The sequence below is a fragment of the Corvus kubaryi genome, unplaced genomic scaffold (genome assembly GCF_017639235.1).
Source record: "Corvus kubaryi isolate FWS band 111438036 unplaced genomic scaffold, C.kubaryi_AGA036_p1.0 37341, whole genome shotgun sequence".
NCBI classification, from domain to species: Eukaryota; Metazoa; Chordata; class Aves; order Passeriformes; family Corvidae; genus Corvus; species Corvus kubaryi.
This window is the reverse complement of record NW_024581112.1, coordinates 3,508,320-3,535,599: the sequence shown is the minus strand read 5'-3', so window position 1 is coordinate 3,535,599 and position 27,280 is coordinate 3,508,320. Positions and strand designations below refer to the sequence as shown.

The 27,280-nt window shown below is 39.8% G+C and overlaps 1 long non-coding RNA gene across 1 annotated transcript in view; it reads right to left on the bottom strand.

Annotated features, from left to right (window-relative positions):
* Window positions 1–4,013: 4,013 nt before the first annotated feature.
* LOC121666267 overlaps window positions 4,014–27,280 on the bottom strand; it is a 77,313-nt gene continuing 54,046 nt past the window's right edge. The window contains exons 3-4 of the long non-coding RNA XR_006016636.1: window positions 16,226–16,326; window positions 4,014–13,772 (exon numbers count right to left, since the gene is read on the bottom strand). This is a non-coding gene — a long non-coding RNA (uncharacterized LOC121666267). The remainder of the gene's footprint in view (window positions 13,773–16,225; window positions 16,327–27,280) is intronic.

The window sequence follows — 27,280 nt, the reverse complement described above, 5'->3', positions numbered from 1 at the left end:
GATGGTCAACTACTAGTCCAGTCAAGTTCACTGTGATGTGAAATTTCTACCATACAACACTGGTTGCACTTGAGTTGAACTTAATTAGAGATGTGCAGCAAAACCTTTCGTGCTGCTTTTCCACCATTTTGGAAATTAAGATCTCTGTCATACAGGTGTTAATAATAACAATGTTATAAATAAGTTTAAAGTTGAGTCTTTCCAAATTTGCAGCAGCATTTGTCCTTTAAAGGGTGTCACAATGGATATGGCTCCAAAACCTGATCTATTATAGCTCATGGAATCTGTATTCTTTAGTTTAGCTCCTTTTATAACTGCAGTTTTTAAAGTTATCACCAGATGTATGTAATTACTCAGAGTTGCTGTAAAATCTGTCTCAGGGAAAGGAATCTATTATTATGACTGTAATTTTTTTACAAGATATGGAAGCAAAATTATGCTTACAAGGTTCTTTGATTAAACTCATTGCTGACCTATTAAGAAATTTAACTTTTTTCTGTTTACATTAGGAGTTTGATTGTGTTTGTTTAAGCCAGGGCCTCAAACACTAGATTTTGCCAGTTTTTTCACTTGGATGGTGCTAGCATGATTGAGGTCATGATTTTGTTTCCTCACACTCAGCTCACCAGCCCTACCCAATGATTAAGCTGTTGTACTTTGTCTCAAAAATGTAATGGAAATTAATTCCTTTATAGTGGGTTTGGTAAGGAGGTTGCATATTTTTAGTCCTCCATATATGTTTTGCAGTTAAACCAGTGGGTTTAATTGTAGAAGACTGGAAAGTACAAGGTTTGAACATCTTTTCTTATCTAAGTTTTTCTTGATAATACCTGAGGTTGTTACACATATAGCTCTGCTCTGAAGCATTTTCCTGGAGCACTTGGAGGGTTTTCAAAGGCACTTAGAGTGGAAGGGGATAAGATATTACCAAGAGCTATTAAAAATATCCGGACATTATTATCTAAAGAGCTTCACTTGCACTAAAATGAGATTCTCAGTATGACTATACTTCATGAACAGTTATTCACACACAAGATAAACATTTCTGTACACATGTTTTCCCACTTGCCCTGGAAAAGCTCAACTTAAAAGCATGACAGGGTCTCAAATGCTCCACAGTTTTATTACTCAGTCTGTATGACACAATAAAATATCAACAGAACACAAATGCTAAAATGCTAAAAGAATGCTCTGTACTTTGCCTCCACTTCACAAATGTTGTTTCTCTTTGACTTTCTCCTACTTTGCTGTAAAGTTCTAAGGAGTCTGCATTTCATTATCGCATCCCTATGAGCTTGGCATTAAAATATACGCACTTTTGAATTGTTGTGCTACACACAAACCAGACAGTATCTCTCCCATAGATCTGAAGAAGGTAAGCAGCGTGTTTTACATATTAAAGATCACTTATCGACTCATACACATTTCCCCTTTCTATTTAACACTCTAGAGTTTAATATATGGCATAAAGGCCAAATGCATTGCTTTCCTTTTCAGATCAGAAGAGATAACACAAAACTTATAAAGAATGCATGAAGCTCTAAATATAGAACTAGATTTCAGCTAGTTTAATGCTGCTTCCTGTGCAATAGAAGTGTGTTTTACCTCTGGTATGCAAAAGCAATATGTACCCAGGGCCGAGATATAGCATTTAAGAGCCAACAACTAAATGCCAGGCACTGGAAAAGCATGGAAGCACTCCACATAGGCATTAGCTTGGCTGTTAATGGCAGCTTTACTGTTGGCTTTGACCAGTATAAAAATAAAGCAGATCTCCGTGGAATATTGCAGTCAAGCGTTCAGAATCTGGTGCACTTAGAGACTATTTTAATAAAATGACGACAATAATGGACTGTAGTTTGACACAGTGTAGGCAATAAACTCAATGGAGTCTGAAGCAAGCTCCCAGAAATGAGGCAGCCAGAGTAAAATACAGTGACTAACTGTTATATGACCAAAGCAAAGGAAAGTACCCAGGGAGTAGATTCCAGTTCACTCAGCAATGGGAATAACTCTAGATAGAAAGGATTCTCTCATTCAAATGTAAGTGAACAGATCCAGGTATCTGCTGCAAATCAGAGCAAAACAGAAGCAAATATTAACCCCTAAATGAAAAGTACAGAAAAACAACATAGAGAACAGAAATCCAGATAGGAACAGCTGGACAGTCTGTGGGAAGAATCCAAGACTGGATTTTTAAGGGCTATTTTTCCCTGGCTTCCACAGGATTGACCACAGACTTGTGACCAATGGGTGCAATGCAAATGAAATCCTGAAGGTAGAGTAACAGCAAAAAGTGAGGGGGACAAAACATGAGACCCATCAAGGTGCTACCCCATTAACCACTGTCAGTTTTCACACTGGAAATAGCCATAGGAAAATATATCTTCTACCCCTGCAAAAAAGTGTGACTTTTTTTTCCAAAAAAGCTAACTTTCTAGATAATAAATCCAAAGCACTTGAAAGAAAGAGAATCAAAATTTCAGAAGGCCTTAAAGGGGAAAAAAGGGTGTATGTGATGTCTCACGATCCTAAGATAATGAGCTAAGCATCATCACCCAGACACACCTTGTCACTTTAATTCAGTAACTGGAAATTTCAGAGATAGAAATTGGGGCCTGGACTCCGAACATTGTATTCTGGCAGATAAATGGATTCATTGTGCGTAGGAAGCCTCAGAGCTGGATTCCTTTTCATATCATTTTGTGGGGACAGGGCAATACCTGGACCTTTGCAAACAGAAAAGGATAAAATAGGACTTTTCACTTAAATTTCTCTCTTTGCAAGGAATGCCAGCATGCAGCAAAAGCTGAAGAGATACCAAAATAAAGCTACCAAACTTCATTCTTAACAGAGTTTTGGTTTAACTCTTTTTCCTGAACAAGGACCAGCTCTGCTCATTGTGTTACTACAATGCCCTTTTCCTGTGTTTTTCTTTTCTTTTAAGGAATTGTCTCCCATGCAAGAACTCCCTCCCTGTAAATTGTCACAGCCATCAGATGGCAACAGCCTCTTTCTCTGAAGACAATTTTTATCTGAATAATCTTATGAATGTTAATGCTCAATGGCAATACAACCAAAGCCACCTTAGCCAGGCCTGAGAAGGGGTTAGCAAATCTAAGCACAAGGGCAGGCAAATTAAAAAATTATCAACCAACTAAAAATCTTTAGGAAAATCTGAATAGGAAAAGGGAAGTAACTGAAAGAGGCTTACACATTACAGACATTTCATACCTCATGAAAGTTGTCTGCAAGGTTTGGGTGCCTACACAGATACCTGTCTACACAGATATCCATCTACATAGAAATCAATATTTGTCTTTTACAGAGAGCACCTCTGAGACCTGCTGAGAAAGATGAAAGAATTATTTCATACACCTGAGAATATTTGTGTCTTATTTCCTGGGGCCCTCTTGTCCTGCTGACAGTGTTATTTGGGAGGCCCAGTAAGCAACAGCTGCTTGGAAGCATTATTCCACTGTGATTCAAAACAAGGAAGAACAATGCCTTCCCTCCTAACCCCACTTTATTTCTTTCAGCAAAGGACGAAATACAACCTTGATTTAAGATGTTGGACATTTCCATCAGAAACGGAAGTCTAAAAGTAAAAGAGATGCCAACAGTGGAGTTCAAAGGAGCCAAACTCCAAGACTCAAGTGCCGGCCTCCAACCATACATAATGCAGTGTCTTCCTATAGAAGCCTGCTATTTTTGACCCCTCAGGGTACTAGTTCGAAAACAAACCAGTGGGAGGCACCAAGTCAGAATGACAATTTAATAGGGAAATCAAAAACTAAAGCCAGAAAACACTGGTTCAAACTGACAGTCAGGATACAACCTGACTCCCTGTTAGTCAGGGTGGCGGTAGCAGTCCAATAAAATGGTGGCTGCAGTCCTCCTGAAGTGATGGATGTGGTTCTGTTGGAGCGGTGATCCTGTAGAAAGGGTCTGCTCTTCCTCAGAAGGTCCAGTGGTGGCTGTGTAGCTCCTGTCCTCTGGGAATCCAGTGGAAAGGGTGTCTGTGGTGTTCGGAATCTCAGATTATATCCAGGATGGAATGCTTCTGGGTGGAGCATCTCACAATAGGATGATGAGCCGTGAGGCAAGGCATTAATGGGCTCATTAAGAGAAGGTGGTCCGGAGGGAGGAGGCACAGAAACACTGTCCCACCTGGTTTCAACAGCTCAAGGACGGTCATAGAATACACTGTAACCCAGGACACTCAGAAAACATTATTCTAGCACAGAGGTCTGAGCTGGGCAGTATGAGAGCTACCTAGCACAGCAACAGCAGTTATACTCTACTGCTTTGTCTCTAACTGAGAAACAAAGTAATGAACAGACCTTTTCATTTCAGAACTGGACTGTTTATACCAATCCTGTATTTAGGTATTTTTAGATACCCTTTAGGGAATTAAAGGTGCTATTCGAGAAAAAAGACCTGGACATACAGAACCGACTGTGACAGGCGTGACATAAAGCGTGGTGGAAAAGGGAAGAAGCATCTCCAGCTGGCCCATTCTCCCATCAGTGTTCTGCTCCTCCATATTCTTAGAGATGTGTATGGTCTTTGACCACATGCCATGACCTGGCAGAGAAGAGGTTAAACACCAGCTCAGGGTAGCAACAGACACTCAGAGTAATAAAAGTCTGTCAGATTAGTAAGACTCTGTGGATGAGTGATGACGATGAACATAATTGGCAGCGGGAACCTGATTTCCTGCAAGCAAAGCATGTAAGTGAGCAACAGGGAAGGTATTCAAGTCCTGGAGCCATAAACTGTTCTTCTGGATCAAGTGAAAGCTATTCTTGGTATAGACTTCAGGATAAGACAGAAATTGTATCCCACTTTCATCCATGTCCCCAGTCGTTAGATTAGATTTGGCTGCTAGCAACAATTGAGGGTGGCTGGAGATTTCTTGGCTGAAATATTGCACTGCTCGTTAAAGGAGAAATAATGGATCTGATATTTATTGCCTTCATTCTTTTCCAGACCTAAGAACAAGTAGTTTGTTTCTTATTTGTTCTCAGTGACACTAACTAAGGATCAGGATATGATTTCAATTTCATGCTTTGTATTTTTTTTGCACAAAATATTTTCAAAAGGTCATTCAGGTATTTTGACACATATTTTCCCGGGACTGGGCCATAAGAGAAAGATCTTTCCTATTTTTGCAAATTTTGTCAATGTTATTTATTATTTTAAAGATAAAGATGTATTTTGGCACTGCTGACTACAAGGCTTTGTTTAAAATAGATTTCATTGGCTTGTGGTTCATTTCTGTACTCAGTCATGGAGGTGATAGGGAAAATTTTGGCAGCTCTTTACACTGAGACAACATTAAGTGCAATCAGGAAGTGTTTGTAGTCTTTTCAGTTGCATGAAAAATTTCATCTTCTCCTAATCCCCGTCCTAAAAATACGAAGCTTTTTTACAGAAATCAGCTCTTTTCATGAATATATAAACTAGCTGAAAATCCTGTTTTCTGTCAGTAAAGTGACAGAAAAGTTTTGAACAGACCTAAGCCCTGCCTTGTTTTAAAGCGTGCCCAAAAGTTTGTTCTTACCCTTCTTTCTCACCTACCAGCTTCCCCTGCTTTCAAGAAAGCATGTGTGTTCAAGCAGTGGTTTCCCTTCCCACAATAATGTGATGAGTTGTGGTTGCACATACTTGGAGCCCCCTGTGCCAGCACTTGAGGTGCTATGTGGGCCCACAGCTGCAGGGCACAGCCCTTGGACTGCATGACCTCAGCAACTGGTGGGACAAAGCTCAGCATAAAGCACATTGCTACTGTCATCACTTTTGGACAATCTTCCTTTGATATCTTCAGTCCTCCTTCACCGAGTCCTCTTTCCTTAGGTTATATGCAAAGCAGCTGAGCCTCTTCACCTTCCTCTGTTCTGTTTTTCAGGAATCGATGCAGGCAGCATGCTCAGCTCCTTTGGCTCCTGTCATGCCATCGCATTCCTGTCAAGCTGCTCCTTTGAATCCCTGCTCACTAGTCTTTCATCAGCAGTGACCTCTGCACTGCTTGAGTCAGCTAACACCTCATTTGCTTTCATGTGAAGTGCCTCCTGGGCAGAGGATATTGCCAGTGGCAGGTGGGTGAACTCCTGCTAGTCACTGGTGTGCTCAGGCTGTCAGTCTGCCCCTGCCCCACACCCCCTATATCCAACTCAGTTTGCAGGGTCTGGGCTACGCGTGTGAGAAAATGCATCATAGAGTTGTGGGCAGTATAGTCTTGAGTAGAAAGTGGTTTTCTCACACTGATTTTGAAGAGCTCCTTCAGCTCTGCATATCGGGATCTTGTCACTGCATCTTTTGAGATCCTCAGAGTAAGCTATTTTTTTTTGTACCTCAAGTCTGTTCTTTTCTCCTTCTTTCCCTCCCTCTCTTTTTAGATGTGTGCTTTAGTGCATAAATATACAGTGTACAAAATTCAGTCATTTCACTCATTGAAACACATCATTGAACACATCAACATTTGGAGGGTTTGAGTTTTCCCTCTCTTTCATTTGACTTCAGCGAGGTCTGAGTTTAATGGCTCTTTTACTATTTTCTGGTAGATAGAATAGCATGGTGGTTTGTAGCCTTAGGACACACATTGTGGAATATTTGCCATATTCACATTGTTTCTCTTATCTGTATTTTTAAATAACCCCTTAAAACCTCACTGAGAGCCGAAGGATGCCTAGAGACAGATTTCAATAGGGCTGTGTCTCAAACAACTTAGAACAGTGCTCTGAAAGTGATTTCTTAATTATATAATTTGTTTGGGATTGCAAATTGCTTTCTGGAGATGATTGAACTTTCCATCGCAGTAGACTGGGAAAGTACATGTAGTCAGCTCTGCTGAGGGAAAACTGAATTTCCAGATGATAAGGGGCAATGTACTGACTTGATTGATAGCAGCCAGCTCAGAATATGTTGGGTTTCTCTGCTTCTGCTTCTGCTTCTGTCTCTGTATTTTCTTCTTTCATTTTAATCAGTACAGTCCCTGAAGCTTGTGACTGCTGTCCTCTGGAGGGGTGTTTTCTGTGGAATTCAGAATATGCAGCATTTGTTTGACCTCTGCCTCCTGTTGTACATGGTCATGCCTCACATTTCTTGTCAGCCTTTCTTTATGGCTAATAAATTCAAATATTAGAGAAAATTATTCTTCCTTTCTGACAGCTGGTCTTGCTTTATGCAAAGATGTTTGTGATGCCTCAAGGATTGTGCTTGTATGGATAATCCCACAGGCTTCTTGTTGGTCTTATGCTAAGTATTTCCTAAACTATAAACAACTGGCCTGCAGTTTAACCCCAATCTGGCACTTCTTGAGTGTATCACACTGACACACAGACACACACACAGACACAGAGCTCTGTTTGCTGAGCATTACTGCTATCTAAACTAGTTTGTTTGTACTGTCTCTAGGTCAGATCGATGTTCTGTTTGACATCTTTGACTAATATCTCAGCTTGCTGGTTTATGCATCTCTAATTGTGTGGCTGTCAGACACAACAAAATGATCCCCCTTTTTCCCTCGTACGTATTTCTTCCCACTTCCACGTCTGAATACACGAATGTTTAAGGATTCCTCTCTTTATTTCTTTTCTGTTAGGCTTTTCTGAGATATTTGCCTTGATTTTTTTTGGTCAAAACCACATAGACTCAAGTTTTTTGATAGCTCATGGCCAATATTACAAGCTCACTTGTCATGTACTTCTCATATATTATCATTTAAAATGGCCTGATGTGGTACAGTATTTTAGGCAAACAAAATGCTGGGTTTGACTTAAGTAGAAAATGAACCAGACCATTTCTTCCCTGGCTGCCTAGATGCCTATGGAAGTCTGTACCATAGCAAGTTTTCAAATATTTTTAATAATAATAATAAAAATGGATTAGTTGTAATGTATGCCCTCTTATAAATATGATAGTGTTTTTGCATAAACTGACTACTGAATTTAGCAGATTGTGGAAAAATAAAACTTCATAAGAAGCACAAAGAATGAAACCTGCCTTTCTCTGGCTTTGTTTCTCAGGGCACACTGCATCAGTACAGACTCACTGGTGCCTGATAAGGTTTGTGCTCATACTGCAACAAGACATTAGCAGGGGACTCTCTATCAAACTGTCTGTATGCAGTAATTGTGAAGGAAGCGAGCAGATCTGAGACGTCTGTCCCTTTGTCAAAAACTGCCAGTTGATTTAAAAGGCAAGGCATGATACCAAAAAATAAGTAGACAATCTGAGTGTTTAAACAACGTTTCATTGGGAAATCCAGCTTAAAAACAAGACTAAGAAAAAACATCACTGCTACGTGTAATCTTTTATCTGGGATCAAAAATATGCTTTAAAGTAAGATCTCTTGCTAGAGATTTTCATTCAGCTGGGCTAACTTGTTCATTGAACTCCGCTACATGGATAACTTCTCTTTCACTTCTTGTCCAACTCATATTTGACAAATTGTGCAGTCTTTTAGGTAATTGACAATATGTCTATTCTGTGTCCTGCTAGCATCAAAATGATCAACTCCCATCTGGTGTCTGCTTTTAAGAAACATTTCCCACTTCAAAGTCCACTAGCAGCATTTTCCCCATGTTGTCAACAAATTGCTTGCTCATTTAACTTCTGACCCTTCCTGTTGCCCTATAGTGATGCTACAAAATAAATTGTCCTCAAAAAAAAAAGTCCAGAAAGAGTCTTTTCTCTGACTGCCAGCCTAAAGATACGCCTATGCCTGGTCTTCTGCTTGCCTTCCTGACATTAGTTCTGGCAGCTGTGTCTAAAAGAGGCTGATATATTCAGTGTGCTGGAGGTAGGCTGCATTAACCAGAGGTGTCATACAGCAAGAAGGACATAAAGGACTGCAGCATTGCCATCCTATTCCCAGTTTGGCTGAGAGTTGGTTGTAAAAAACATCTAAGAAAAGCAGTAAAAACTTTGTTTTCCTTCTCACCATATACCTCAGCATAGCATTAATGCTGGCACTCACATGGAGCTGGTAAATGATATCATTATCTGTAAAGCCAAGCCGCTTTTACTAGGTTTTTTTAACCCTTTTAAATACAGGAAAATTAATTTTTTAAATGTACCAGTGCAATGAATTTAAATCAGGAGTTGTCAGAGTATTGAAATAAAACCTCTTGATCTTCTCTGTTGTAGTTTATATTCTAAGTAAATACATTTAAAATTCTAGCTAGGAAAAAATATAGCCTAGGAACCTGATTAGACTCAGTGGAAAGCAATGTCATTGAGTTCTTCCTTTCTTTTTTCTCATTTTTAACAGGAAAAAAACACACCTTAGAAGCACTGAGTCCTGCATGAGTAATACATCTCTATCTCAGGACAAGGCATGCTGGAGCAGAAAGGGTCTGTTAAGTGCTTAGTTCCTATCAACTTTCAGTAGGATTTGGGTACCTCTCTGAAATTTTCTCCACATATGCGTGACCTGACACTTGTCTCTTTCTGCAAACACTCTGCAGCCCACTGCTAGTAAAGGCTGGTTCACCAAGGGCTCTTGGCTTTGGATAAGAAGCCTGTACAATTATATTTATAGTGGAAGTACAGCTGTCAGAGGACAGCTTGCACTCTACACCTCCAGGGACCACATATTGAAAGAGGTTGGCTGGACAGGAGTACATGAGTGAAGGGGTGCACCCACTTTATTCTGGGAATCCCAGGTAACAGCACCTTCTTCTAGCAGGCCATGGGAGTGAAGGGAAGAGAAGCAACTTATGAGAAACACTGAGAGAAATGTGGCTGTCTTTGTATTGGAAAGTAGGTGATAAATATGTTTGAGTTTCAAAACATATTTCTTTTCTTCTTCACCTAAAACTGGTGGCTTTGCTGATCAATTTAGTTGGCTAGAACACCTGGGAATAAGTCTTGTTTTGAAATAAAAAAGAAGAAAACCACCTCTTATAGCTCGAGAATACAAATTTCCCCCCCACTTGCCACTGGAGAACACATGACTCATTCTTGCAGCTCTCCTGAGCCTATTGCTGCTGCATAGTTGTCAAGATCCAGAGCACTTCTAACCTTACCTGAAAGCAGAATGGATAGTGAAAAATCTCTGTAATGGTACTATCTGTAAATGAGAGAACTGAGGGTATAAATCAAAGGCTTTTGACTCTCATTTCGGTGAAGCGGAAAATAGAATTGTCCAACTTGAAAACAGAGAAAAAGAAGAACAGAGCATTGGGTATAGAGGAGATGGACAATAGATTAGCTTAAGGATTTAAAAAATCACTGCAGGAGCTCACACATAAGGCTTTTCAGTACACCTGTGTGTGCTTGGAGGTATATCCTGCTACACAAGTATTCCCTGCCCCTAGATTTCAATAGAGCAAGGATGAAAATAATAAAGGGTTCAGCTATGAAGACAAAAAGATAGTGCCAAGAGAAGCAAATAATATTCTCTCACAATACTAATTTCTTCTTCTGATTTTCTATCAGTCAAGAAACAGACACCTTGTACTGATTTTACCTCATTAAAAACCAGTATTGTATGAAGAATATCAAACATGCACTTCACATTTAAAAAGAGCAAGAATGAAATCTTTCTTTTATATTATATTAGCACTGATATTAGCTTTTAAAACTCTCTAGAAAAGCTGAGAAGTTTTTCAAAAGCTACTTTAATACAGTTATACTGTAATACACTTGTTCTTACATATATATCAGGAACTATGATATAGATTCGTACACCATCAAGATTACATTAAAGAGGTATTTTTCTTTGGTCCAGCAATAGCATTCTGATAGGCTTGTGGTAGATTATAATTAATGCATAGTAAGTCCTGTCTCCACCTACATACACTCATGATAAGAGCTTTTTTGAATCATATTTCAGAACCACCCAAAGAAGAATAGGCAATAAGACATAAAGTCTGCCTGTGCCTCCTTTGGCTTCTGAGCTCATGTCTTTGTACCAGGTATTTTGAGTGTGATAAATCTGCCTGCCAAGAGTTGTCTTCCTTAACCCCTTCAAGATAAGTGAGAATATACATTATTAATTGGTTGTATCAGGGTCATTCACTTAATCAGTTCAGGCATATCAATATATTCTTTTTGTTCTGAAGTAAAAAAGAAAGTACAAGGAGTATGGAACAAAACTCCAGTGTATGTGGGCATACATACATTAGGCTTAGAAATTAAGCTCAGCTGTCCCCAAAGCCTAGGCATTGGTTCCTGATAGATGTCATGGTAAAGGTACCCAAGAAAAATGATACACAAGTGTCTGAACAAACTCGGGCAAAATTTCTTTCCCTTCAAAATTTATCATTCTCAAACATCACTTATCACCAGTGAAACATTACTTATTAAATCTGCAGAGTACTTTGAATATCCATTGTCAGCATGAGTCATGTTTCATCAGGAAAATAGCTCCATTCTTAATAACTGTTCAATTTGTTCCCTCATTTTTCCTCCCATTTAGAGGTTGTAGCAATACTTCTCATGAAGTCCATGCATCGAGGACACAGATGGTGGACGGGTTCCAGCACCATGACTTGAAAATTAATTACAGGGTTCAAGATACCAGTACTTGTAGCCAGAGTATTCTATGCCTCCCTCACGTGATTCAGGACATACCTTAAAAATTTAAGGTTTTCACGCTTGTGAAAAAACTTAGACGAAATTATTTATGTCTACCCTAAGTTCTCACTAGCTTCAAAAAAAAAGAAATAAAAGTTAAAGCAATGGAAAATAAGGACACAAAATTTCCTGTCTTAAGGAACTTTTACTGGATTTTGAAATAGTGTACAAGGCAGAAGAGACTGTATGTATCAAGCTGCCCCTTCTTAGAATCATAGGATCATTTAGGATAGAAAAGGCTTCTAAGATCAAGTTCAGCCATTAATCTTGATCTGACCCAGCTTTGGATCTGGTCCATAATGTACCAGTAGGTTATGGTGAAGGAATTTCAACTGGACATACAGGACCATAACAAAAACAGACTATAGTTGAGTACGTAAGATTACTTACAGACATCAGATTTTACCTTCTTGAATATCAATGACAATGGTAAGGGACTTTCTCTCTTGTTAAATAAATGTTTAAGATGCTTATTGTGACATTTTCATTTTTCTCCTGAAATTAAAATAGATGCTCATGATTCTCAGACTGATAAGCAAGCATACTGGACACTTCCAAAATACATTTGTTAAACATTAGGCTTCACAGTCCTTTGGAGGAGAATAATATTTCCAGCATACAACATGATTTTTATACTGCCTAATATGAGTGTAGGATGTTCTAGAATGGCTTTTTATATTCAGTCTCTAAGGAACTGCGCTAGAAGGGCTTTTCTGGCTCAATTGTCAATACAATGGTGCTCAACCATGCTGTAATGCATCTAGGGATTAATTTATTGCCATTAACAGATTCACAAGGGAAACACAGGTGGCTGGGAACAAAAATTACCTATCAGAAAAGGAGGAGTATCAAAACCTTTTCAAGTAACGAAAGGAGAAAATAGATTGTAAGTGAAAATGACAATACTGCTAGAGAAGACTGTCTGTTATGGGTGACTGCTGACAAGCAGTAGTGAGATCCACCCAGTGATGAAGGAAAACCAGACAGCGATATACCTCTGATTTAAGGGATGAAATCACTATAACACAAGAAACCTCTAGGGAGAGTAAATTTGGCTATACTGGAGTGCCTTTAACTTCTGTAACCATAAGTAAGCTAAATTAAAGCTAACAAGGGCAGGTATTTGTAGTAGTGTAACCATGGCAGCAAAGAACTCAGACTAAAAAAGGCTCCACCTGCTCAAGGACTTGCATAAATACTTGCCATTTGGCCCCACAGAGCCCTCGACTACCATAATTACACCTCTGATAATCCAAGCTAGATATGCTGCACATAATAACCACAATATGGATGCTTCTTCAGACTGAAACCCCCTTAAAAGGATCCAAAGACCTTTGGTGTCCCTAGCAGACTTTCCATTGATTTCAGTGAACTTTGTCTCAGGCCTTTTAACGTTAAAGATGAATGTAACATATTAAATTATTGAACAGAGTACTTGGTCTTAATAAGAGCAAATTATTTCTTCAGGGTAATAAAACTGATTCAGCTGTAGTGAGATAACAAAGAAAACAGACTCAGGGAAAACTAATTAAAGCATTTTGAGTACTAGAACTAAGTTTCTCCCTCCCTGACGTAAGAAATTATTTTCAGAACTTTTATAAAACATTTATTCTCATATAAAGAAGGTAATAAAAGTGATATACTGTAGCCTTCTTCCCTAGCCAAGATCAAACTACCTACCTTCTAAGAAAGGGAGCAAATTGCGCAGTGTGCCTCTTGAACACAGAAAAAAATGTTTGCTATTGAAATGTGAAAGTCTATTAAGTGTTGGGCTGTGATTGCTTTCCAATTAGCTTTTACAAAGTTCTAAGGGGAAAAAAAAGGAAAGGTGGATCCCCAGCTTGCAAGACAGCCATTAGATTTCTAGGCAATCAAGGGTCACCAGACGACCGTGCTTTGTTCCATCATCTAGATGTTTTTCTATTAAGGAGAAAAGGATTTCTAGGAGAAATCGAAGGGTAAAGCCAGAGAGGGTGAGTTGCTCTTTAATTAGTAAAAGCCATTGCTGGCTTTACTGAAGGTCAGCACTCCCCAGCAATGGACACAGGCCACTGCAGTAAATACGTGTGGGTACCGAGAAGGTGATGGAAGGGGTTGAGTGGGGATGTTTAGATTGAGAGGGATAAATTTGGGCCAAAGCAGCTTTGGAGCCTGAACCAGAGCAGTGTGTGGCAAGTCCAGCAAATCTGTAGAAAGAGAAAAGTAACATGTTAACATCATCAACAGAAATATGAAACAAAGCCTTCCCTTACAGTGACTACTGTGGGTGTTTCAAGCCTTGATAGAGAGGGGTTAGATCTAAATAATCATTTATGCTGGTATTTAACTGCAAATATATGAGAAGCCCTGTTGACATCGCCAAGCCAATTTCAAAGAGAAGAACAGATTTAAGTGCTCTGCTGGATGAGGGCCAGAGGTAGCTGAAGATAGCACTAAGATCACTTTGGAGAGTTTTTTTATTTCTGAATTCTCAGAGCACCCAGATGGACCTCTTCTTGGATAGTCTTGGGAAGGATTATCAAGGTAAAGCAGATTTAAAACATGCAGATTTAAAAACATCTGGAACAGACCTTGAAACACTAGCCGAACCCCTTTCCATAGACAAGAGAGAATTTCCTTTAGATCTTAAACAGAAATTTTGTATTAGGCTTTTAAACAGCTTTAGGGGCTGTTTGTTTGTTTAGAGGCTATTTATTGATTGAGACTTTTAAAATAAAATATACAGGTAAATATTTATTTCCTCATTGGAATTGCTTTATAATCTTCCTGATCTTATTTTTCAGGTCAGAAAAAGGACTGTGTCCAAAAACATTTCCTCAGAAACTGGATTGTAATAATAAATGTCATCCAGGTACACCAGATAGCCTCTGTTTGGATGCCATCCCTTGTTTCAAAAGGTATTTGAAATCAATTAATCACACTGGGAAGGACTGTAAAGATGGGCTTCAATTCAACAGAATTGGCTTCTGTGTTTTCTGATCCTTGGAAGAGAAATTTTCTCCCTGGTTTTACAAAACTTTCTTTCACACTGTGCTATTTGCTTCCAGTTGTTTTGGACAATCAGGAAAATCCCACTCCAGACATGGCTGACTACAAAAGTTCTACTAAATTCACAGGAGTCCAGAATTTTTTCCAGTAGAGTTATTTCCTAACCCCTGGGTCAAACTAATAGAAAAGTACAAATTCCCAAACTCTAACATGGTCTGAATTGTTATGGATAAACCCTTGAGAACCAAAGGCCTTTCATCCATTCAGATTTGGAATGATGCACATTTCCACTCTACTAACTTTTGCAACTTGAGGCAATAACGCAGTGCTAGAACATCTTTTTACCATTCATATTTACTTGAAATTGTGTCAGGTCTTACTTGGTTGGAAGCAAGGACTTTGCTTTTATTCCTTCCATTTCTTAAAAAATAGGCTTCCACAAGTTCTTACTGAAAATAAAGTATTCAATACAGACTTCGTAAATCAATTTTGTCCATGACTTAAAGACAAGCACAGTGTCTGGAGGACGTTTTCAACACTGTAATGCAGCACTCTCTGTTTACTTCTGCAGTTTATGAAGAGTTCAGGACATGGAGGGTGCACATGCTCAAAACAAACTCTTGCACAGAGAAAAATGTAGTACTCCTGTTCTCTGGTACAGATTTAGAATATATTGAAGTCTGTTCTGCGCCACTGCTTAGCTGGCACTTCAGGAATTTTTAGCTAATTGACAATGATGATTAGAAAGAATAGCATTATCTCATGTTTAGGGGAGCTGCAAAATTCCAACCTCAGCATTCCTGTGAGATCTGTGTGAGAAAACAGGGACAACAGATGAAGATGGCTCTGGGAAACTGCTCTGAATATTTGTATTTGGGGGAAATGTTTTGAATTGAGCTTATCTTTGTGTCATGATGAAAAGCTGCATGATTAGAGTGGTATTCTTACTGGGACACTATTTCTCATTGCTTAAATGTTCAGTGCCCCAACAGCAGCACAATTCATTTGCTCAAAGGGATGGAAGTTGTTTGGTTTTTTTTTTGACTGGGTGAATTTTCACAGGTGTTAAAAAAGGCTATTTAGAAGTACTACCCAGTTTGTCAAGGCATTAAAGTTAGATAAATCTTCTTGCCACAATTGTATTAATGGGGTTTTACATTAACAATTAAGTTCTAAAAGAAAGAATTTGTTCTGAAGAGGTGTCCCTTTGGCACACAAAGCGTTGCATCCTGCCAAAGATCCTAGTTGCAGATACACTGAAATCCATGTTCCTTCCTGACTTCTGAAGCTTGGCCACAAGTTATCCCTAGGGGACTTGGCACCTGCCAGTGTCTCTTATTGCCTTGCAAAATTACAGAGTTTTCCAGCAAACATTCTTTCCTCCCTCTGAAATCTGTAAACACTATACTATATAGGCACTTATTTTAATTAGTATTTTTAATGCTGTATTTTCAATTAATTTGTTGTGCTACTTGGTTAGTATTTTCAGTGACTTTCCTTTAAAACTGTTCATTTGGAATATTTTGTTTCTCTGGAGTGAGCTTTTCTCTTCACCCCTGTGGCTCCCAGCTCATATCTATGGATAACAACAGTGCATGAACATGCTCTCAACACCTTGGGAGGTGAGCTTATACAACACCTCTTTCATCACCTGGATCAGTGCTCCAACTGGGGTTTCTCAATCTCTTCAGTCTCCAAGATTTCCTTACTCATAGAGCGTCTCTAGGCCTGAATCACTTCAGTGTTTATTCCCTTTAAAAAATAAGAGAATAAATTTTTTTAAATGACTAAGGTTTTGGTTGAAAGTGAGCACTGTGATTAATATGCAGTTTGATATGCTGCAATAATTTTTGTGATGTGTTATGACCTACAGTGAGGCACCACCTTTAAAAACATAAAAAATCTTGATTTTCAAAAGTTCAGAGCACTCTTGGACTCCAGCAGCTTTGGTGGGAATGTAGGGTCAGCTCTGGCCTTCCCTGCAGTCAAGAGGACTTTTATAACAGGGTGAGTTTTGGCCTATACATTTAAGCAGTATGATCAAATCACTTTCTTTTTGAGCCTAGGTAAGGATTTCAGTTCCTCACTTTAATGCACTCCAGTCTGAAACATTTGTTCTTAACAACTGTGAAAAAAAGGAAATGTTCAGGAGAAAGTTGTGCTTTATGCTGGAGTTGAACTTGAAGTGATCTCCTGAGATATCTTTTATTTGTATGTTAAGCAGAATGCACATTTATGGTGCTGTATAAATAATAATAATAATGTTATCATCTCTCTGTATTCTGTTTATTGTAATCTGTTTATTCTGCAAAACTGAGCAATGAAAGTAAAAATAGCCTCACTATGTATTTTCAGTGAAGATCCATAGCCGTTTTTATTTCATACAAACTTGTTCTTCCCAAGTTATAAGGCACTTCATATTTAAAGCTATCAGAAGAAAACAAAACCAAAAAAAGAGAAAATACCAAAAACAAATGTTCTGACATCATTAAGTAACTCAGCTCCATAAAAACATGATGCCATAAAATCCAGTAATGATCTTAAGTACTCCACATTCAAATCAGTGAAGAGTTCTACCTAAAAATCAGTGGTGGTTGATGGCCAAAGGAATTAAAAAAATTAAGTGGAACCACAAAACTTGAGGAATTAGTCATGAGACATGGAATCTTTTACCTATAAATCAGTGTGAAACCATCTCAGTTTCAGTAAGTAGCCACACTAGTTAGGGATTGATGGTCTATAGGGATCAACATTAAAAGGCAATAGCTACCACATTGCGGTATACAAGATATTAAAGCTATTTCCCGTACCCAACAGAGGAAATCAAGAATGCATTCAGATATTAATGTCAGCCAGCATTTGTGAAATGAATAGTCTTGACCTCAGTCCCCCCTCTTTTCCAGCAAAAAGGAGAAGCTGCAAAAAGTGCCTCCTTATTTGTGACCTTGAAATCACCATTTCTGTGAATGATTAACTTGGTGCAGAAGGAGGACAAGAATGCTGGAGGAAGAAACATAGAGGAGTTGTGCAAAACTTGCCACTTGTAATGACACCCTTTCCACAGATAAATAGTTTTTTTAAACCCTTACACTGCCAAACCCGCTCTTTTATCACCTGTAAATATACTAATGGCATGTAAAAAAACCCTCCTGAAATAATTCAGGGAGAAAACATGAACTGACAGTCTGGGCATTAATCACAGTATTTTATATTACTCTAGTATGAAAGTCACCACCTTTAGAAACTTTCATTTATCATGCTTCCCTGTTTAAGCCATTCACAGAGGATTTGCAATAGTTTCCTCATTCCAAGTCTAGGAAATTGTTACAAATGCAATAATCAACATTGGAAACCCCCAATAGCATCATTTTAAAAGCAAGAACTGCATATTGCTGCACGAGATTTTAGTGTGGTTTAATGTTGACAGACACCAGTGGCCAGCCTTTCACTGAGCAACACATGCAAGAGCCAGGGGATGGAAGTTTACTCCAGGAAGAGATGGGGATCACATGTTTTTAAGCCTGGCCACACTGATAATTGATCTCATCCAAAATAAAATACAGCAAACTATGCTGCATTAACACCTCATTTGCATGGGGATCCTAAAGGCTGTATGCAAAGAGAGCTTAGCTGAAGGCATGACTTCCCCACTGGAAGCAGAGTCACCCAATGCAGCAACAATCCTAATGACTCCAGGAAAATTAAATTGATGTCCATCCTTGAACAGCAAAGGCCCTAAGGCATCTCTCAGGATGCTTCAGCTGTGGCTTGGGGGCATGGAATGGCCTGAATGTGCATCTCTCAGGCTGATGGTCAGATGAGATGTTGGCTTGTGCTGGGCTATAGATTAGCAGCCCCCCGGGTAACCCCGCCTCAGAATGACCCTTCTCAGCCCTAAAAGCTTCCTTATTGGTCAACAGTGCTCTTGAGGTCACTGCCCAAATGCTGAAACAGAGTTTGTCCAGCATGGAGGATGTCTGGGCATCAGAGAGCGGTATGTGTGGTGCCTTATGAGCCAGTTCCAAGCCATCATGCCTAACTGGTGCCTAATGGATGGCTCTAAAAATAGATTGCATTTCCCTGGGACTAAGGGAGGTGCTGTTCCTCTCCGGCCACTGTGCTTTCCATCCAGCTGTCTCTCCAGGGTGATGGATGAAGCTGAGTGCCATGTCATTTTGGGTGCCAGTTTCTGCATGGTCAGTCTCACACAGTGCTGGCCCTTCCTAGGTGCCAGGCATTTTGGGGAGGCAATGGGTTATCTGCACAAAGGGTTACAGCTTGCAAGCCCTGCTTGTGTGTAATGCAAATGCTGACCTGCAGTGTCTTTTTTTCCTCCCTTACTTTAACTTGTTAGCTAAACATAGCAAGACCACATCCCCCCACGTGACCAGGGCTGCTTACTGCATCTTGTAGCATCCATCCAAATTCAATACCTGCATCACTTCTGACAGCTTTTGCTACAAAGACCTCTGAAGCCTTTTTGTCCCATTTAAGACCTCTCAGTCCTTTGCTTCTGTATAGCGCTTCCTGGCCCTGGGTTGAAGTACATTATTAAAAATTCCTTACAGACCTACATTAGTATAAATTAAGAGGTAGAGGACATTATCCTGCATAGAGTGTGAATTTTTATTCAAATAATTCTATTAGCATAATTATCTTTTTCAGAAATTAAATGAACATTATTACACTTGATGTGCTACAAATTATAAAAGCAAAATTTCACTTGTAAGGTTGCACAGCTCTCAAGCAATTAGCCATATTGCACCCAGCAAACCAAAATTAAACACATAAATTAAACCAGCAGGGGGGATAATAATGTTAGAAAGGGGGTATAGACTTTATGTGGTTTGTTCGTTCTGAAGCTCCAACTAAAGGTAGTTCTGACAGGAACAGGTCAGACAAGTGGGGTTAACAGGTTCCCCCACACTTTTCTAACTTGCAGTGTAAAAATCTTATTTGACAGAACAATTATGTGGACTACTTTCACTAGGGATAATGACATAATCTGAACAAGTCCTTTCCCTGTGTTCTCCATGTATAGTCTTGCAATCTGTCCCTAATTTTTACAATACATAGCTGTTATTGGCATTTTAATCAATAGGCACATTGGATCTGAACTCAGCATTCATACTTTTTTTATGATTATCGAATGCCTGTGGTTGCATTTATGTGCAGCTACCTACACAAAAATATACAGCACTTTATAGACACACCTTTTATTCTGCAGGCATTAATTATTACAGCTGCCAAAATTTATCAACACAGAGAAATATTTCCAGGTTTGCTAAAGCATTTAGATGAAAGCAGTAAATTAAAGAGCTTGAAGAGATATGTGAGTGCTACTGAATGGTCTCTAAAGATGTCTCACGCTCACAGAGTTTGCTGAAATTCTTCTAGACCAGCTTCAACACAGGAAATGTCCTGTGTTTGAAAAATACACATTTGTTTTACCAAACTTAGAGTTATGCCAGTCCCTCAGCTGAGGGACCCATGCTGTCCTTTGCTGTGCAAGTGCTCACCATGATGATGTGGAGGAGCTCTCCTCCTCTGCTATCTGGTAGGTCACAGTCAGCAGGAATCAAGAGCCCTTACAGCATGCTCTGCTCTCTTTGTCAAATGAGAATTTTCTTTGAGACCAGGCCTGAAGTGCTGCAATGAATGGCTATAAACTCTTCAGGAGGGACAGTTGTTTGCCCTGGAGAAGACTGAGACAGGGCCTCATTGATGTCTATGCATATCTGAAGGGAGGATGTCAAAAGGATGGATCCAGTCTCTGCCTGGTGGTGTTGAGAAATGGGACAAGAGGCAACGGGTGGAACCTGATGCACAGGAGGTGCCACCTGAACAGGAGGATGAGCTGCTTCACTGTGCAGGTGACCAAGCATTGGAACAGGTTGCCCATAGAGGCTGTGGAGTCTCCCTCACTGGAGGTACTCAGAAGTTGTCTGGACACATTTCTGAGTAGGGTGCTCTAGGGGACCCTGCTTGAGCAGGGAGGTTGGACTAGATGACATTCAGTGATCCCTTCCAGCCTTAACCAATCTGTGATTCTGTGACAGGCAAAGAAAGAGAGGTGGTGGGGTAGCCCTGTGTTTTGACTGGTTAGAGATGAGTCATGGTGACCATAGGGCTGAATGTTTATGAGTAGGAGTCAGAGAGAAGGCCAAGAAGGCAAAATCAGGGAGGGAGCCTGTTATAGACCATCTAACCAGGATGAAGAGGCACACAAAATGTTCTATATGCAGCTGACACACCCAGTGAATGAGCCAACCATGAAAGGCATCCCACTGGAACTTGTGTTTGTGAATGGGGAAGGGCTGGTGCTTGGGTCATAGTAATCACGATTTTGATTCTTGGAGAAGTAAGGAGAGGAGTTATAAACTGCCTTGGATTTCTGAAGGGCAGCCTTTGGCCTCTCTAGAAAACTAGCCTGTAGTTTGGGAAGCAGTCCTGAAGGGGGAAGGAGTCCAGGAAGGTGGGACACTCTTCGAGACGGAAATCTTAAGGGCACAGGAGCAGGCTGTCCCCAACTCCCAAATGGCAAGCAAGGAAGACCAGCCTGGCTAAACAGAAAGTTTTGGCTGGAACTCAGGAAACAAATGAACTTTAAAAGAAGGGACTCACGCACTTTAAAAGAAGGGACAGGGAACATGGGAGGACTACAAGGATGTTATGAGAAAATTAGAAGGATCAAACCCCAGGTAGAACTCAATCTGGCTAGTATTGTAGAAGACAATTTTTAAAGTTTCTATAAATACATTAACAAAAAAAGGAGGATTAAGGATAATCTCCATCCTTTATTGGCTGCAGGGGAAACATAGTGACAAAAGCTGAGGAAAAGGCCGGGGTGCTTCATGGCTTCTTTGCTTCAGTCTTACTATTACAGACCAGTTGTTCTTCAGGTACCCAGCCCCCCAAGCTGGAAGAGAGGGACAGAGAGCCAACTGAAGACTCCCTAATCCAAGAGGAAATGGTTAGCAACTTCATATGCCACTTAGGCATGCACAAATCTATGGGAACAGGTGTCATCCACCCCAAGAGTACTGAGGGTGCTGGTTGAAGAGCCACTTCCTATCATTTACCAGCAGTCCTGGCTAACTGGGGAGGTCCCAGTTCACCAGAAGTTAGTAAATGTGATATCATCTACAAGAAGGGCTGGAAGGAAGATCTGGGGAATGACAGAGCTGTCAGTCTGACCTTGGTGCTAGGCAATATCATGGAGATCGCCTTGAGTGCCACCACAGGACAACCAGGGGATCAGGCCCAGCCAGCGCAGGTTTATGAAAGGCAGGTGCTGCTTGACTGACCTGATCTCCTTTTATGACAGGGTGACCCACCTAATGGATAAGGGAAAGGCTGTAGATGTTGTGTACCTGAGTTTCAGCAAAGCCTTTGACACCATTTCGCATCGCATTCCCCTGGAGAAGCTGGCTGCTCTGGGCTTGGATGGGTGTGCTCTTCTCTGGGTAAAAAACTGTCTGGGCTCAGAGAGGGGGCAGAATGGTGCTGCCTTCAGCTGGCAGATAGTCACAAGCAGTGTCCCACAGCAATCAGTGTTGGGGCCAGTCTTGTTTAATATCTTTATCAATTATCTGGACTATGGGATTGAGTGCACCCTCAGTCAGTTTGCAGATTACACCAAGATGGGTGGGAATGTTCATGTGCTGGAAGGCGGGAAGGCTCTGCAGAAGGATCTGGGCAGGCTGGATCCATGGGCTGAGGCCAGGTGGTGCAACAAGGCCACGTGCTGTGTTCTACACTTGGGTCACAGCAGCCCCAGGCAGTGCTACAGGAAAAGGACCTGGGGGTGCTGGTCAACAGCAGCTGAACACTAGCCAGCATGGGCTCACGTGGCCAAGAAGGCCAGTGGCATCCTACCCTGTATAAAAAATAATGTGGTCAGCAGGACCAGGATGATGGAGCTGGTGAAGGGTCTGGAGCACAAATCTGATGAGAAGCAGCGGGCTCTTTAGCCTGGAGAAAAGGAGGCTTGGGGAAGACCTTGTTATCTGCAACTCCCTGAAAGGAGGTTGTAGTCGAGTGGAGGTCCGTCTTTTCTCCCAGGTAACAAGGGACAGCATAAGAGAAAACAGCCTCAGGTTGCACCAGGGGAGATTTAGATTGGATATTCAGAAAAATTCCTTTGCAGAAAGGGTTTCCAAGCACTGGAACAGGCTGCCCAGGGAAGTGGTGGAGTCACCATCCCTATAGATACTTAAAAGATGTGCAGAAGTGGTGCTCAGAGGCATGGTTTAGTGGTGGACTTGGCAGTGTCAGGTTAATGGTTGTACTTGATGATTTTAAAGGTCTTTTTTAATCTAAAAGATTCTATGGTTATCTTATACATTTTATACAGTCTTTCCCTGATAAAAAGGTAAAAATTCTCTATTTTTCCTGCCTGGCTTTGAAGAGAAAGCAGATGACATGCTTACCATGAAATGTTCTGGGGTTTGGGTAGTTTTCTAGCAGAAGCCAGGTTATTTGCTTTGGCCTGAAATACACTGAATTGTTTGGAGGCTGACTGCTTTAGGGAGCATCTGTCTCCTCATGGTACTGCAGTACCATGGTGATATAAAAGTGATTTGCCAATTAGGAGAGATTTCAAGAGAGAGGTCTTTGACTTGCTTTCTCCTCAATCCTCTGTATTTTAGCATCACAGAGTTTCTGTTTATTCAGGTTCTTATGTCACACACTCTCTTAATTTTCTTTTCTCTTCATTGGAGTGCCTGTTCTAATATCCAAGAAGGATTTGATTTATAGGAATCTTTTATACATGAAGATTATGTTCTGAGTAGTTGTCTAGTCCATACTGAATGGATGGAGTTTTGTATGTATTTGTGAATGCATGGAGAAGAAGAGTAACTTCTGATAAAATGCAAGTGCATTTAAAACAGGTTAAGTATTTTTGCTATGGTTGTTTGGAGAAAGGGACGAAATTAGTGCTTCCCAGTGTCAAAACTGAGCATAGGAAGAAAGAAAAAGGAAAAATAAGGAAAAGGAAAAATAATTCAGAATTCCATTTAAGTTTCTCTAAATGACATTAAATTCAATATTACACAAAGTAATTGAGACAAATTGATCCAATCACTTTTGCATTGCTTCTGTTTTCCAGCATAAGAAAGTATGCATTTCCAGAAAAAGAAATGAATATTTCATTTAGTCATACAGGTGTAAAACCCTCTGGGCAAAGAGCAGTAAGATTAGTGAGTAAGACTGGCCTCAGTCAGGCCACAGAACTTGTGAAAGAGAAATGCTCAGGGAGCTCAGAGTATGCCATCATTCCAAATCCAACTGAATCACTGTCATGACAAATATGAGCATTTGCAGCAAGGGCACTGACTGAGCTTAGTGTTTACTCAATGATCTACTTCTGCCTCAGGGGTGTGCCAACAGGAAGAAGTGTGAGGAGATAATAAATATGGCCTGAAAAGTGGCTTTTGTAAAGACACGAGGAAGATGTTGAGTCTCATTAGTGTAGTGATTCCTGAAGTGCTGTATAAAGGGAATGGCAGTAGGGGTGTCATTTGGTTGTGACTACCCCAATTTGTCCATATCCCTAGTACATCATCTTCCAGAAGAATTAATTTAGGCCTTTTCCCTTGAATTGATATATGAGAGGAATGATGTAGTTGTTGTGTCTACAACAGTTTATCATCTTATTCTTCAACCCTCCATCTACCAAGTATCAGAGATGGTGATGTATCCACTCACATCTATCAGTCCCTCTCTTCAGCAGTGACACGTATTTCACCTTCTCCACAGCAGTAATGCCTCCCATCAGAGTCCTTCCATACCTGCCTCATGAAATGAAAAAAAGAAAAAAATAGAGGAAGAACAAAGAAACAACAGCAGTAAGGTGAAATCAGCGGTGGTGCAATTTTGCTAGAGTGCCCCATGTGGATGCTGCAACATGTCACATACACCCAGACAAAATGATCAGAAATGCTCAAATCAGTCCTACAATTTTCACTTTTATACAGTGTTTTATGCAGATGAAACTTGAAGACCTTTACACATTTTTGTAAAGAATCCAGAGCAATGCTGTGGTTTGATCTATGCACTGAAGAACATCAGTATGAATGTACAAGGGTTCTTACTCCCCTCATTATTTGGAGAAGAGCTGCTTAAAATCAGTCTGAAAACTCTATATCCACTATGGTTTTGATGATTAAAGCATTAATGGGACTAGGTACCACTAGTTCAATACAGCAGGAGTTCTGTATTCTCTAACATTTCTTATTTATCAGATACAACGGAGAAAGAAAAACAGTTAATGAAGGTTGATTTTGTTCGGAAATCATCCAAGGGAACTCCCCAAAACCATGAGTTCAAGTAATGTAATTAGTACTCAGCAGCCATAATAAGGAAATGAAGAGGGGCAAAATAATGCATACCGTATATGGATGTCTCACACCACCTTGTCAGGTATAAATCTTACATTACATGTAAAGAAGCTGTGATACAGAGTTATATGATTTTCTGAGACAATTTTTGTCAGATGCAGATATTCCTGCCTTCTATTATATTGCTTTAACCACTAGACTATGCTAAGTTAAAGATGATCATAGCCTACTGAGATCTAACTGGGCTTTATCAATTTTTTTTAAATAAATAGTGGAGGGTGTTAGTGATATGTTAATGGAATTGTTGCCCAGGGCAGCTAGAACTGGAGCAGGAATCAAGAGAGGCTTTCAGAGTAAAAATAGAGGTGAAATGAAAATTAAAATATTAAAACCAAAACCCTTAGATAATCATATAGTTTTTAAAATATCAGGAGAGTTGGGGAGAAGGGGAAGGTCTTCTAAAAGATCATCTCTAGTGTGTCCATCATCCAATGCTGGATTATTGTCCTTTGCTTGACTCTGCAGGGGGAAGCCAGACACACTGGGCTGGACTTGCAAATGCCTCTTGGGGTGTCACGATGGCTATTTCTTACCCATGAGGATCTGCATCTCTTCTCATAGTTTTTCAGACTTGGAAATGTGACTGAGCTATAAAGATTTAACAAGTTGGGCTGAAGGTCCTGAGAAGAAAGTACAAGGTATAAAAAATATAAGGAACCAACTGGCACAATCTTGTTTTAAAAATGCCTTCACCATGCATTCTCCCTCAGGTACTAATTTTAGGGAGGAGAAGTATGATATCCTACAGTATTGCATCTGTAATTTCAGAGCAAATTTTGTTTTTATAGGGATAAGATACAATGTCTTTGACATACCCATCTTTGCCAGTTTTTGGCATCAGTTTAGATTTGGACAGGAGTGAAGTGATTAAAAGCAGCAACTGGTCTAATCATCCTTCACTTAACTTTCTTAAGGCAATTCACTACTGAGGCTGCATTTGAAGATCATTTCATTATTTTTCAACAGAACCCAGTGCTGAGAAGATGGCAGAAGCATAAGTTTGTCTGAAAGAACTAGAAGAGAGTAAAACACTGCCTATAACCTGAAAAAAAGTTATTTTAAAAGTAATTTGGGGTGTTTTCTCAATATATAGATTCAAAGGACTTTTAAAATTAGTATCTCCAAAACAATGAAAATCAATATTATATGAATGATGATACTCCTTTATTAGCTAATTATTGTTCCTGTAATTAACTGAGAGCAACTAATCTCACTGATACATCTTTTGAAGAATTGACTGATTGAGGTAATGACTAGCTTTCAAATGTATTTGTCACTAATTTGTAATTCACATAGGTGAAAATGTGCAGTAAAGTTGATGGCTGCTTGGAATCTGAAGTAAGAGAACAATCCTCTATTCATGTCCCTGTCACACTGCTGTGATGAAGCAGCTTTTTAAGTGCTGCTTGAGGGAGTTTGCACATTTGCCATTTTGTCATTAGTGTACTCAACTCTTTTCCCTCACAGGAGATTGACGAAGGTGTGGTTGGCATCTTAAAAGGGAGAAGATACTCCTCTGTTTATCTGACATTTTATTCATATGCTCTCTGAATTCCTCTCTGGTAAAAGAAGCCAAGTCAACAGCCTGAGAAACTGGACTTTGTGTTTATCCAAAGACTATGGGAAAAACAGAAGCTATCTGCTCTATTCTAAAGCTGGCTTTAACCTTGAATATTTTGACAGCAGACCGGTAACGTTGCTGGAAAACAGTGTTCCAAGGCAACAAAAAGCCCTTCACAAATTTTATCAGATACAGTAAATAATTTTAGCTGGAAACATGGAGGGAAATGCAGCGAAATGGAAATATTGTATATCAATGTTTCTAAGCTATCAGAGTTTGCTTTTTCATATGATCAAAATGTTAGAAAAGGATGAGAAAAGGGTAAATAACTGGCATGAAAAACATAGAAGCATTTTCACGTTCAGGTGAAATTAGGGTGTTCGCCAGCACTGAGTGTTCATAAGCCTCAACATAACTAACCCAGAAAGACAACTCCTCCAGGAGGTGACTCAAATTTTAGGTGCCTCTGCAAAAGCATCTCTGATTCCACTGATTGTTCAGCAGGCCTATGTAGACAGGGCAGCTAAATTAGACATGTCTCAGCTGTCTGAAATTCAATGGTGTGACCTCTAAAACCGTGTCACTTTGCTTAAATTAATTATTGTAGGCTAATAGAAAAAAAAAAGGGGGGGAGCTGTCTCTGAAATTGAAAAAGTATCTCTGTTCAACTCTTCTTTTTTTGACACAAAAGAAAAAGAAAGAAAGAAAGAAAGAAAGAAAGAAAGAAAGAAAGAAAGAAAGA